Raw genomic sequence first — 12,579 nt, 5'->3', positions numbered from 1 at the left:
TGGGGTGAGAGCATCTACTGCGGTTTGGACTAGAGCTGAGACAGGGTCTTGGCACCCTGGCTTTGAGCTCCTGGTTGTGTTGCTGTTGAACACATGAAAGGCACATCCAGACAGGCACAAACATGACCTAAACCATCCCTGGGATACCTTCATGATGTCGTGGTCTGACAAATTGCTAAGGGCAAGGGCTTGGGAACCTCTTAGTTAAAGGTGGGCACTGAAATTCTTTAACTCTGCCCCTGCAAACCGAGAACAGCACATCTGGAGAGCCAAACTCCTCCTCAAAACACTTATCTGTGATTTATGTCACCTCGAGCTTTTAATCCTCCTCATAAATCAAAACACAGAGTTTTCTCTTTTTTTTTCAGAGTGCCCTAGGTAGTCACACAAAGTTCAGGACAAACGCTCAGACTCCCTGAATCCCAGCTGCTCTGAGATTGTCACTGTAAACTCAAAGCCAGGCTTGCTTCGTGCAAGTGTAAATCTCAAAGTTGTGGAGTCTTAGAAATCAGGGCTCAAACTTTCTTAAGCAATTTGCCATTCGAGGATGAATACAAAGAGAAGTGCTCATTTCGAGTGAGGTCTTATTTTGTTTGGAAATTAAATCTATTTACACAAGCTCTTTACAGCTTAACAGCAGTGGGTAAACCTCCTGTAACCCCACATGGCATTATCAGTTCTGTTTGAGAAGGTACTGAAAGCTGAAAATTCACATTTTCTAATTTCAGAGACTTGTTTGCTTTCTTATTTGATAGCATCCTATCTCTTCTGACGCTCCATTTCTTCCATTTCCAGTTTCAAATGGCTCTTCCATTACTCCAGCACTATCAAATATTGCAAAAGATGAATTACATAGAAATAGATGTTTGGTACTCTGTTAATGCTACTCAGCAGCGACAATCCAAAAAGCATTATAAAATCTCTAAAAGCCACTCAGAAAAAGAGATAACATTCATTTAATTTATTTTAGTGATGCTGTTAGTGTCATCCTCAAATGTCACACAGCATTTTCTCTTCTTTTAAAGGCAATTGAGGATCTGACTGCAATTCTGGTACCCATTCTGCCACAACTGTTGATTTAACTTGAAAGTGTGAGTGTTTTTATGGCACAGAAAATGTCACAGCAGAAACATCCAGAGTAGAAGGATCTGAAATCACAGCATGGCACTGCAAACTGGAACTGGGGTGGGGGTCAGATCTGCTCCAGAATTACACTGGGAGATGCCTTTGCTGAGACACTGAAGGGGTTTTGACATTTTTAAATAATTCAGCTGTCCCAGTTGAAGTAAAGAGCTTTTTTGAGCTAAGATACTGTGATGTTCATACATATGATGATTTTTTAATAGGAGGAAGAGGATGGAGAGTTTTTGCTGGCTGAATACACTTGGCCATGGAATGAGCTGTGAAATATCTGTGTGAACAAACTGAGATCAGGGAGAGCCTCTGCCTTGAAAGGTTAATTGACAATAAAGTGGAGACGGCAGCACTGGGTGCACGGCCACAACTCGGCTCTCCAGGTTGTTTTCCTGCCATTCTTGCTGGTGCAGCCACGCTGAGGTACCTGGGGCAGCATCTCTTTTCCTGATTAATGCCAGCTCAGGGCTTTGCCCTGCCTTTCCCTTTCCACTGACAGCCCCTGATTGAGATTTGTCCCTGCAGACAGAAACTGCATCTTCCACAGCAGAGAATGGCACAGACGAAAGGCAAAGGGCTAATTTATATTTTTTTATGGCATTCTCTCTAAATGTACACCCTGCTATTGATGTATGGCCATTTTTACCACTGAGTATCCACCTGGGAACAGAAGACACTGCACAGAGTCCTGTTGACTTCAGCTGGATGTGTGAACAGCTTAGGATAAAGGACTTTCTCCCAGAAATCTCCCCTATGTCAAAAGAAACATCTTTCAGTGGTAACCTGAAGAAGGACAGCCACTGTGTTAACACAACATCATTAAAAACTGCTTAGGATAAATTTCCACAGCAGCCCTTTCCCACAGAGCAGTCCCAGCTGAAATGAAAGGATTTGGTGCTTTGGCTGTGCACTGATGTTCCACAGCTGAGTGCTTCAAGCCCCTTCACCTTAAAACCTTTCTTCAGAGACACAAAGTCAGTACAAATGTAAAAGGAATTACTGGATGGGTTTGTAATTAGCCAAACGAAGCACTACAGGATTAGGGCACACACCCCCCTTCAGCTGCCGATGTAAACAAGCACTACATGATATTTAAAGCATTGTCAGAAAAAAAATCATGGTTTGCACAAAACAAGGGAAGAGCTCTTCAGAAAGAAAATAAAGTATTTATTTACTAATTCTCAGACACCTGCAGGTGGGAGGTGTCTGATTTACAGCATCCCAAGGAAGCAAACACACTGTGATGCCATGACAGAGACTTAATTATGTCCTTTTTCATCCACAATTAACCTTACAGATTAAGCAGGAAGGTATCTAGCACGCAAGTGCTGCTGAAAGACAAGGGTAAAACACAGCCAGAAAAGTCTCCTTTCATTGCAGTGCTCCTGTGAGCAAAGAGGGAAATCAGGAAACCAAATTTGAGCCTCTCTGTCTGCCTGACACATCAGGTGAGTGGGAAATGGGAAATTCAGTTTATACCAACAGGCAGGGATTTGGGCACACACTTATTAACACACACTGCAGTTTTAAAGCAAAGTTTTAGCAGCTTAGAGGAGAGGGGAATAAAAATAAGTGGAAAATATGTTGCTGTAGAAGCAGAGCATTTAGAGAACTTCTGTCGGAGGCAAAGAGTGGAAATAAACAAATTCTTGTAGACACTGCCCTCATGCTGCCTTTTAATTGAACTACATAGATCAAGGAGTGCCACGGGGAAGGGAAAAACAAACCAGTGAGGAATTTAAATGAGCTTTAGGAAGGAATTAGGAAAGTTCCCCATCAAGGCAGGCCCCAGCTGTAAATACCAGGGATCCATGATACTCTGGATTTTCACATCCCAGAGGCACTGGGGAGCCTCCAGTCCTTTCTGCTGTGCTGGGGGTGTTGTTGTGGGTCCCTCCTGCACAAGCCCCCACTGCTGTGTGTGTGGATACCCCTCCCATGGAGCTGCAGCCAGCCTTCCCCAGGATGCCTGGCTCCTGCAGCCACCCCTGAGTGCTTCTTGTTTGGGGCTGATAATCCTTCCAGACCCAAACACTCTGGCTTCAAAGGGGGCTGTGGGCCCCCAGGAAAAAAAAAAAAAAAAAAAAAAATCATTTGGTTATAGGCAGGCACTTGTCAGGATTTTATTCATGATGAATGACCTAAAACCCAAATAAACCTCTTTACTTGCCCAGTGCCATGAGGCCTGAGATTTAATTGGAGATCCCAGATGTTACCAGATAATATATAATTACAATGATCATCTTCTGATTAGACCAAAACCCAAAAAGCAACACTTGAGTGCCACTGAAGTCAGTGGGAGCTTTGCCAGCAGCTCCAAGCTGGCAGGATTTCACCCAACATTTCTTTCACAGTAGATTTAATTAGTGGTTGGTAATGAGGCACTCTTAAAATTCTCCACATCTGGGGAAAGAGAAACATGATTAGATTAGAGTGTACAGTTATAATTCACAAATAGGATTGTTAGAACTAGTTTTCCTCTGCTTTTTTTCTCCTTCTTTGCCAGGAATAACACAATTAAACTCGGCGTCCCCACACATAAGTGGGTGAGGAATGACTGAAGTGGTGAGGAAAGCTCCTGACATGGGGGCCTGATTTAGGGGTCCCATTTCAGATTTGAGGGAATCCTGATAAATTCACATATGGCATTTCAGAGAAGGTTGCAAATTAGTCACAAATCACCCCAGAACACGACATCAGATGGAAAACAAAGCAAGAGGAAATTAGGCAGAAGTGAAGCTCCTCTTGCAGCAGGTTAATGGACACAGACTCCTGGCCAGCAGTGTCCTCAGTGCCGTGTCCCTGGTGTGAATATTGGAGCTGTATATTCATTTATCACAGCTCTGAGTTCCCACTGGATTCCCTGGGCCAGCCAGAGCTCTCCTCTCTGAGCTCCTCCAGGCATTACAAACTGGGCAGGGAGCAGCATCACCCTTGTTTTCTGTCCCTGAGCTGCACTGAAAATGTGCAAACACACCCAGAGGAGCTGTCCCATGGCAGACACAGCAGGGGTTGTTCCAGGAAAAGGATTCTGGTGAGAATCCAGGAATGTCCAAGGGCTGGGGGATGGATAAATAACAGCAGAGTGAGGAGGCATGGCTGGTATGAAAATTGCTCGTGAGGGAAGCTCAACAAAAACGTTGCACACAAGGGATGATGAAAAGAGGTTCGGAGATCTGGCATGTAATTTTTATATTTCTTGGGGAAAAAAACCCCAGACAAACAGAATAAGTTTGGTCATATTTGAGAATTCCATAGGAAGGTGTTTCTTTGATTTCCTAAGCAAAACTTTTCTTGGACATCTCAAACTCCTCCAATATTCCATTCTCAGAAAAGAACAAAGGCTGGAAGCTGAGCTCAAGAAAATGCTGTGACATAAACCCAAAGTCAGACCCGAGCTGCAATAGTGGCTGTAAATATGGATTTTATTTCCATTTGCTTCCCTGAGTAAGTGCTCCCTGGTTTTCATTAACATTTGGAAGAAATCATGCTGACTCCAAACTGGTTAGGAGGGGAAGGCAGTGAATGTAACATGGATTATGGGATCACTGTCTGGATTTAGCTGGCCAGAGAACCTTCACTTTCACAAAGCACAAGGGTTTCCATTTGTGGATGCAGATGACTGGACAGCATGGTTACAGATATATTATTATCTCCAGGATGTTTTTTTTTCCTTTTCCCTTCCCAGAGGATTACTCCTTTTGCTTGGAATAACAAGCAATAAAAATGAGCAGGCTGTAAAACCCAATGATCTGGATGGAATTACCTCCAGCCTGCTCCAAACAGCAGATGTCCATGATCCTGGTCAGACCATGGCCAGAAGTTTGCTGCAGTCCCAGGAAGGACAGACACAGATTTCCACACTCACAGAGTGAAGAAGGGTGATTGCAGATCAGATTAGTTCAAATCCACATTTTAATGTTGTTCCTGCCCTTCAAACCTCCTTTGAGTGGAAAGGTGGAGTTTGTTTCACTACACAGCCTGGAAGTATTGAGTTTCTGACCTGCCTGTGCTCACTTAGCACCAAAATGAGCTATTACATTCAGCAGAACTGTAAGATCAAATGTCATAAATAGTCTGGTGCCTTCCTACTGCCCTGGAGAGATCCCATTTTCATCCTCATCAAGGTATAATTGTGCATACCTACCAATGTCACCTCCACAGAGAAAAAGTCAACCTTGCACTTTACACACGAGCTGAGATGCTGAAGAAAACTCTTGTCACTGTTGGCTGTTTAACACAACCAGGCTCCCACAAAATTTACTTGAATCTGTTATTGGCATCAGCTGCAATCTCATAAAACCTCAGACCAGTGATTGACTTTGCATAAGCCTTTCCCTGCTTAGGAATTACCCATCAAGAGTAAGTTTGCAATGAATAGATTCACCTGACTTCTCCAAAATGCTTGTGGAAATGTGTGACCTTCAGGAAACAAGGTGGTGCTTTGGGCTCCAAGGCTGAGGAGCAAATGTTATTCAAATATTTCATGTTGTCACTAGAAAGAGGCACTCTGGTACAGAGCATTCCTGGAATTCTCGGCTGCAATGGTAAATTTGGGGATTCAATCACATCAAATCATTCAGGGCTGAGAGAAGCTGACTTCTGAAACAGCTCCCCACCCATACACAAAGTTTATTCCTGGATAAAACCAATACATTTCCATAAAGCTGGAAGCTTTCACTGGGGGAATGCTGGATCTCTCACCTGGAGGTGTTTCAGCCTTTCCCAGAGCCTGGCTCACCCCGAGGAGCTGCACATGGAGCTGGAGGGATTTGATAACATTTTAGGATAGAACTGAGCTCAGTCCCTGCCTGGCCAGGATCACCCCGAGCGAGTGAAGCTCTGCAGAGGAGCAGAGCTGTAGAAATTGAGAGCTGCTGGGGTGCTGGCCTTTCCTCAGGCTCCAGGTCTGAGAACAAAGATGTTTCCCTCCAGCAGCAGGGCAGGGAGTCTGAAACTTGAACAATTGCTGCTTTTTTTTCCCTCAGGACTTTTCATTCCAGTGTAAGAGAGTGCCTCTCCTTCCAATTATTTTAACTCCTCGGAGAGCAGTCACCTCTTCTAATGGAAGTGGTGCCAAAACTCCTGGGAGCACCAGCATGGCCCTAAAGAATATAAATCCTTCTCCCACTTTCTCTTAATCTCCACTAAATCCCCTTACATTATGCTGAATTAGATAACAGGGAGGGCATTAATATTTCCTCAGATAAGAAATAAGCTGCCCTCAGTTAAACAACCCCTATTATTTATATCCATGTGAGCAAGCAACAACCAGGAATTAGAAACTGCTGGATTCCCTGGCTTTTTCTTTGTTTTTGTGGGGTTTTTTTAGAATTAATTTTAATTTTTTTTTAAAAATATGGTGGCACATTAAAAAAAAACCAAACAAACTTGTGAAGCTGGGGCCAGAAGTTATTAAAGTAATGGGAAAAGCCTGATGGAACAAAGCTGATCCAGAACATGGATTGAGGAATATTATGTAACTCTCAAATGTTTCCCAAAAGCAAGTGAATAGTGCCCTGAATCTGTGGACATGACATCACCACCTCCTAAGAACTTAATTCCCACAGATCCATTGTATCTTATGATTATTTACAGGGGAAGCACTGAGTGAGATTGTCTCCAGAGCACGGGCTGGCTGCAGCCATTAGGCTTAGGAAGTGCTGCTGCCTGTCAGGGCTTCAATAACTGGGTTTATGGGCTTCTCTTTTATTATCTGTGCTCCAGGATGTGAATCCCCATCGAATCCACCCACGTCTGCATGGGGGAATTGGCTGCTGGAGGTGCCTTGGCTTTTTTTTCAGCAATATTCCCCTCTCAGGAGAGAGTTTCTCAGCCAAAGTGGGAAAGGATCTTGAAATATTTTGTCCTAGCCACAGATGGGAACATTAAGAAGCTAATTAGGAAAGTACATTTACTTGGCCTGACAGGTTAATCTGAATGGTAACTATGGATGACACAGCCTCAGGTAAAACAAAATTGACATGGCAATTCAGCAGGAGCAGTGGATTAAAGAATTACCAAATAACCCCCATGAATCTGCATTTCTGAGGTCCAGCTCTAATTTCTCAGCAGTTAACTTAATGGCCAGCTGAAAGCACAGTGCTCAGATGATTCGACAGAATATCCATTCACCATCAGTAAATACATAAACCAGGAGTTAGGAGGAAATTGTGGTACCTGTTGGAATTAGCAGGATCTGGGCAAACTACCTGTAATCATTTCTTTGATGGATGAGACTTTCCCCCTTGGCAGACAGCACACCTTGTAATTCTTCTGAATGTGCTTATTATTTTAAATTGTTTGTTCTATCATTGTCTCAGCAAATGAAGGGAAATGGCTTGTCAGGAACACATACCTTTGGATATCCAAACTGCTTGTTTAGCCTCGAAAAGTGCAGATTTTTCTTGTCCCTGAACAGAAATCTATTCTTCTGCTGCGATATTTGCTATGTGTTTTCTTGCAGAACAGAACAATTCTGAAAATATGAATAAAGAGGAATTAGTAATGAGGAAAGCAAAGGTTTCCCTGACAGATTTTTGCACACTGTTATTTCTGTGGGGACTACAGTGGGGAGTCCTCTGACTTGTTTATTCTAAAATAAAATTATCAATTGCATCCACCACTCTCGGTCCATCCCACGTGTCCAGATTTCCTTCAAAAGAAACCAACCTGTAACTCCCTGCCCCCCTGCAATTTGCACCGACTGGATATAAATCCAGCTGCAAAATATAAATTCACAGCATCAGGCAGGGAGATCACGTTAATCATTTACATCTCCAGTGTTTAAGCCACACAAATCCCTGCAGGTCTGGCTGTGAGCTCAGCTCCAAGCACCACCAGCACCAGAGGAGCAGAGGGAAGGTGTCTGCCCTCTCCCCTCCCAAATTCCCCCTCTCCATCAATCCCTGCTTGCACCAGCCCTGCAGGAGGCTTTTGTGTGCTCAAGTGAAGAAATAGCCTGACAGACTGCTGCCCGTGTCTAATCCTGCAAATCAGCACCAATAATCATCTTAGCTGTCCAGCAGATCTATTTTTGATGAGTGCCACCCCCCAGCAGCCTTTGGGCTCCCAGTTCCAGATGTGAAGCCATTGGCTGCTGGCTAATACTGGACTTTCAGTGGGACTCTGTAATCCCTCGGGATTATTCACTGAGATGCTTCCCTCTTCTTTTTACATAACCAAGGGGACCTTTCTTATTTATCACCAGAACGGAGTGGTTTCTAAATTCAGGCCACAAAAGCTGTTCTCTAAACTGGCCCTCTGTACACTGATATTTATCCTTTTATAAATACAATATACTGAACTTGGATAAATAGGCTCCTAATTCTAGGGCTTCCAGCTTTTCAGTTATTGTTACAATCAAATCTCGAATAATTTTATTTTTTTTTTTTCACTAGATTCAAATTTTCTCTTGGGGGAAAATAAAACCCAGCTTTTGCTCATAGCCCAAACCTTATATAACTCTTCAGGATATGATTCATACTACAACTGCATTGGGTGACAACTGCATTTTGGAAGACACACACACAGACATTGATGTTGTCTGCCAGCATCTCAATTCTCTTTGAAACACATAAACTCTCACTGCCTTCCTTTGGCAGCAGGAAGAAATCTGTCAATGTTTTTAAAGTTCAGTGTGAAATACCTCCCTTGCCACAAGAACTGAGTGGGAAGATTTTTCCTGTTCCCTGAAGAGCTGTAAGATTTTGGAAGTGTTTCATGTTGTGCATCAGGACAATCCATCAACACTTGGAAACTCCTCGAGGAAGAGAAATTCTGATTTCTTGCCGTCGGTTCCCTGCGGCCGAAAAGTTCCATTCCTGAATTTGAAAACATTTTGTTCCTATGTGAAGCATCTCATTTTTGAGATGGAGATACCTGAAATATGGAAATGAAAACATGACCACTTTCTAAAATCCCACCAATTTTCTTATTCTGATAATTGTTTAAAAGGTAATTTTAAAATTCCTTTAAAAATGTATCATTTATTAAAGGCAAAATCCGATTAATTTCAGGTAAGACTTTCTCAGGGTGACTATTTCTGTGGGAATCAGTAGGATTGTGCACTCAGTTACCTGGATTAGAGTGTCCAAATTAAAATGGACCATTGAGCAGGAGCCAGGGAGAATTCCTAGACCTTGGTGTGGTGTTAGCAGGGCAGGGAGCAGTGAAGGGTGGCTGGCTGATATCTGCTCACTGAAACACACACATTTCTGCCCAGAAATCTAAAAAATATTAACTATTTCTGATGGTTTGATCAAGGGAAATGCTGCTGCATTATTTTATTTTAAGGAATTTTGAAGTTTACAGAGACAAAAGTTGTCTTGCTTTTGACTGAAATGTTTTTGGCTCATCCTGATACTCTTTAAAATTCCAATCCAAATAAAATGGGATCTTTGCTTTACAACCATTCTAGAAAGAAAACATGTTCTTAAAACACCCACTCAGTGGATGGTCAGAGGTGTAAACTCAGGGGTTTCAAACCAGAGCATTAATGAAATATGAGTGTGTTTGACTCCTGAAAAGAAAAGCATTTCTGTGATTTTTTCACTGCACCTGCACTACACCTTCCCATCACTAATTCCTGTCAATTCTATCCTGACCATCACAAATTCCTGCCCATCCTGTCCTGCCCAGTGTCCCTGCAGTGACCCTCACTTTGCTGCTGCCAGCCCCAGAGAAGAGCCTGACCCTGCCCTGCCCCTCCAGGGTTGCTGTGAAAGCTTCAGAGCTCAACCCACAGCAGTTGGAGCACGTGGAAAAATGGGGACTGAAAAAGTAGGTTTCCAAGGAAACCAGAAAATCCAAGAAATGTCATATTGCTTGATGGAAATATTTAATTAGGCAATTTAACAACTTTCCATAGATTTAATTTGGTATAAATAACAATTTTTTTTAAGAAATACTGACTCTTTGAATAGAAAAAACCCTTTTATCTCCAGTTTTAAAACTGCATCACAGATAGTTCACAGGACTTGGGCAAAAATACAGCAAAGGTTGCTGGAGATGGACCCTTGATGTCTTGACCTTCCAGACCAACACTTCATCTGTTTAGATAATAAATTTAAATTTTTTTTTAATATAAATTCTGTGGTTCAGTTTAAGGGTTCAGATTTTGTCATTAACATGTTTTAATGACTGTCAAGGGGTTTCAGACTTGTGGCTTGGATGTACCAGGCACCACAAAGCTAAATCCAGTTAAACTCCTCTCTGGGCTTTGTCTTTGTTCATCTCCTTGTGACAGAGTTGGAGTTTTTAGGTGTTTAAAGAAAACTAATTTGGTTAATTTTGGAAAGCCAAGTAAAACATTCTCCTGTGATTTACATTCTGTGTTATTTGACCAAAGGCTGGAATAAACAATTAGGAGGTGCAGCCAGGGGTGGTGGTGTGCAGGCAGGGGAGGGCTGGAAGCACACAGAACCTGTGAGGAGCTGTCTGAAGCAGCCACCACACACAGCATCCTTTGCTGCTGCAGCACAGCCCCTAATGCATGAGCAGCTACATTGCTGTAATGTGATTTAAAATGAGAAACAGCCATAAACATCTGCTCCATCAGCACCCAGCTTGGCTTTGCTGAACTCCTGGGTGGGTTGAATGAAGGAGCCTCCATCTGGTGCTGAGCTCTTGCCCTTCCCATCTTCTGTGCTCCTCCAAAACCCAAGAAATTCCCTGGAATGGCTGGGAGGTGGAGCAGGACTGAGCAGAGCTCCGTGCAAGCTGTGCCATGGTGACACCCAGGAGTCACTCACAGCCTCCCACCCACTCCCACCTGAATTAATGAATGTTTTTGGAGAGGCTGTGCCCGCGGAGCCAGCCCACAAACATCTGTGCATGGGCCACGTTTCCCCCTCCAAAGGATGCTGGTGATGTGGGCCAGGTTGAGAGAGAGCTGCTGCACTCACGGAGCCAAAAGGGGCTGAGGGAGCTCTCACTGGGAATCCCTACCAGGAAATAGGAACAAACACAGCCCTAGTTGTTGGAGATATTGGTGTGTTTATGTCAACTTGCAGATTTTTAAATCATGAGAAACGGCAAGAGATCAGCTTTTTCTGGCTATGCTGTTATAAATGCCATGGCTTTGGAGAATACATAATATTTCCTGACCTTCCCAGTCAGGCTCCAACCCTGAAACTCATGGGTGAGAGCAGCAAAGAGCAACACAGACCAGTCTGGGGGCTATGGAAGACCTTTGTCCTGACTGGCCAAATATCCCCCCAGTGTTTTTGTTCAGCCTCAAATATTCATTCTGGATCCTGGTATTTTTTTTAACATCAACTTTTGTCAGTTGTAGACCTCAGAATATAATCAGGGGCATCCTGTTGTAACAAAAGAAAATCAATAAAGAGGAAATCCTTGGCTAATGGCCTTTTAAAACCACCCTGTTATCTATGTACTGAATTATATTTATTATGAAAAATATTTACATGATGGAAGTAGAAAGGAATTGTTTGCTTGCCTTTGCAGTTTGGCTTCCATATATTGGCTGGGTTGTGCAGAATATTATTATTATTATTCAGTCCCTCCCCCAGTATTTCACTCTCACAGACCCAAGGGCCTCAGGATTTCAGCAGCCAGTTCTCATACACTCATTTCAGCATTAAAATCTCTCAGCTAAGTCAATGTACATAATCCAGTGACAGATTGGGCTCTTACTGTGGAGACAGAAGAAATAATCAAGTGCAGGGCAGAAAATCCCAGACACACATCTGACTTTACTGCCAGGGAAAGCAGACAGTCCTTAAATTACAGAGAGCATGTCAACAAACAGCAATAATGCAGTGAACTCTGGCCCAGAATGGCCTGATCCCTGTGCCAACACAGGGCTTGGCTGGCCCAGCTCAGCTCCCATCTTCCAGCTCTGTGGCCAGGGAGTGAGGAAATGCAGAGCTGGCACAAGTCTTGCAGGAAAGGTTTTTGAGCTGCAGGGATGTGTTCCATCTCTGTTCCATCTCTGTTCCATCTATCTCTCACTGTGTTTGTGGTAGCTAAGTGGGATCAGTGGTGGAAGGAGCTTTTCCCTTCTCGTTTTTCAGGGGCTGGTTCTGTTTGGATCAGCCTGGTTACAGCTCCCTGAGCTGGGGCACACCCAGGACAGCAGCTCCGTGCTGGAAGGGCTGCAGTGCCTTCACACCCAGCTCCTCCTCCCCACCAAGGGGGTCGTGGAGGTGGCACTCTGCTCCCTGCCACAAACCTTTAATTAAATTCTTAATTAATTAATATAACACTGAAACCTGCTGCAATAGAAACAGACAGCACTCAAGTTCTTCATGCAGAAAAGCCAATCCCTTATTCACACAGCTCATATTTATAGGAAGTATCAGAAGGCACCTTGTGAAACCCAGCTGGTTAACAACCCACTGAAACTCAGATTATTGGTTGGTAAGTGGCTTTTGTGCTGCCCATCAAACCCTCTATTCCTGGATAGTTTACATCTCTTCTTCA

General features: G+C 43.4%; 1 long non-coding RNA gene across 3 annotated transcripts in view; it reads right to left on the bottom strand.

Moving 5' to 3' along the window:
- Positions 1–2,407: 2,407 nt before the first annotated feature.
- Positions 2,408–12,579, bottom strand: part of LOC148222417 (uncharacterized) — a 39,122-nt gene continuing 28,950 nt past the window's right edge. For 2 of the 3 annotated variants that reach the window (XR_015806358.1, XR_015806359.1), the window contains exons 3-4: positions 7,493–9,015; positions 2,408–3,537 (exon numbers count right to left, since the gene is read on the bottom strand). This is a non-coding gene — a long non-coding RNA (uncharacterized LOC148222417). The remainder of the gene's footprint in view (positions 3,538–7,492; positions 9,016–12,579) is intronic. The other variant, XR_015806360.1, reaches the window with a different exon arrangement.

Source organism: Sturnus vulgaris, chromosome 12, assembly GCF_052056855.1.
Source record: "Sturnus vulgaris isolate bStuVul1 chromosome 12, bStuVul1.hap1, whole genome shotgun sequence".
Classification (NCBI taxonomy): domain Eukaryota; kingdom Metazoa; phylum Chordata; class Aves; order Passeriformes; family Sturnidae; genus Sturnus; species Sturnus vulgaris.
Note: the sequence above shows the minus strand (reverse complement) of the source record. Positions and strands in the feature narration are given on the sequence as shown.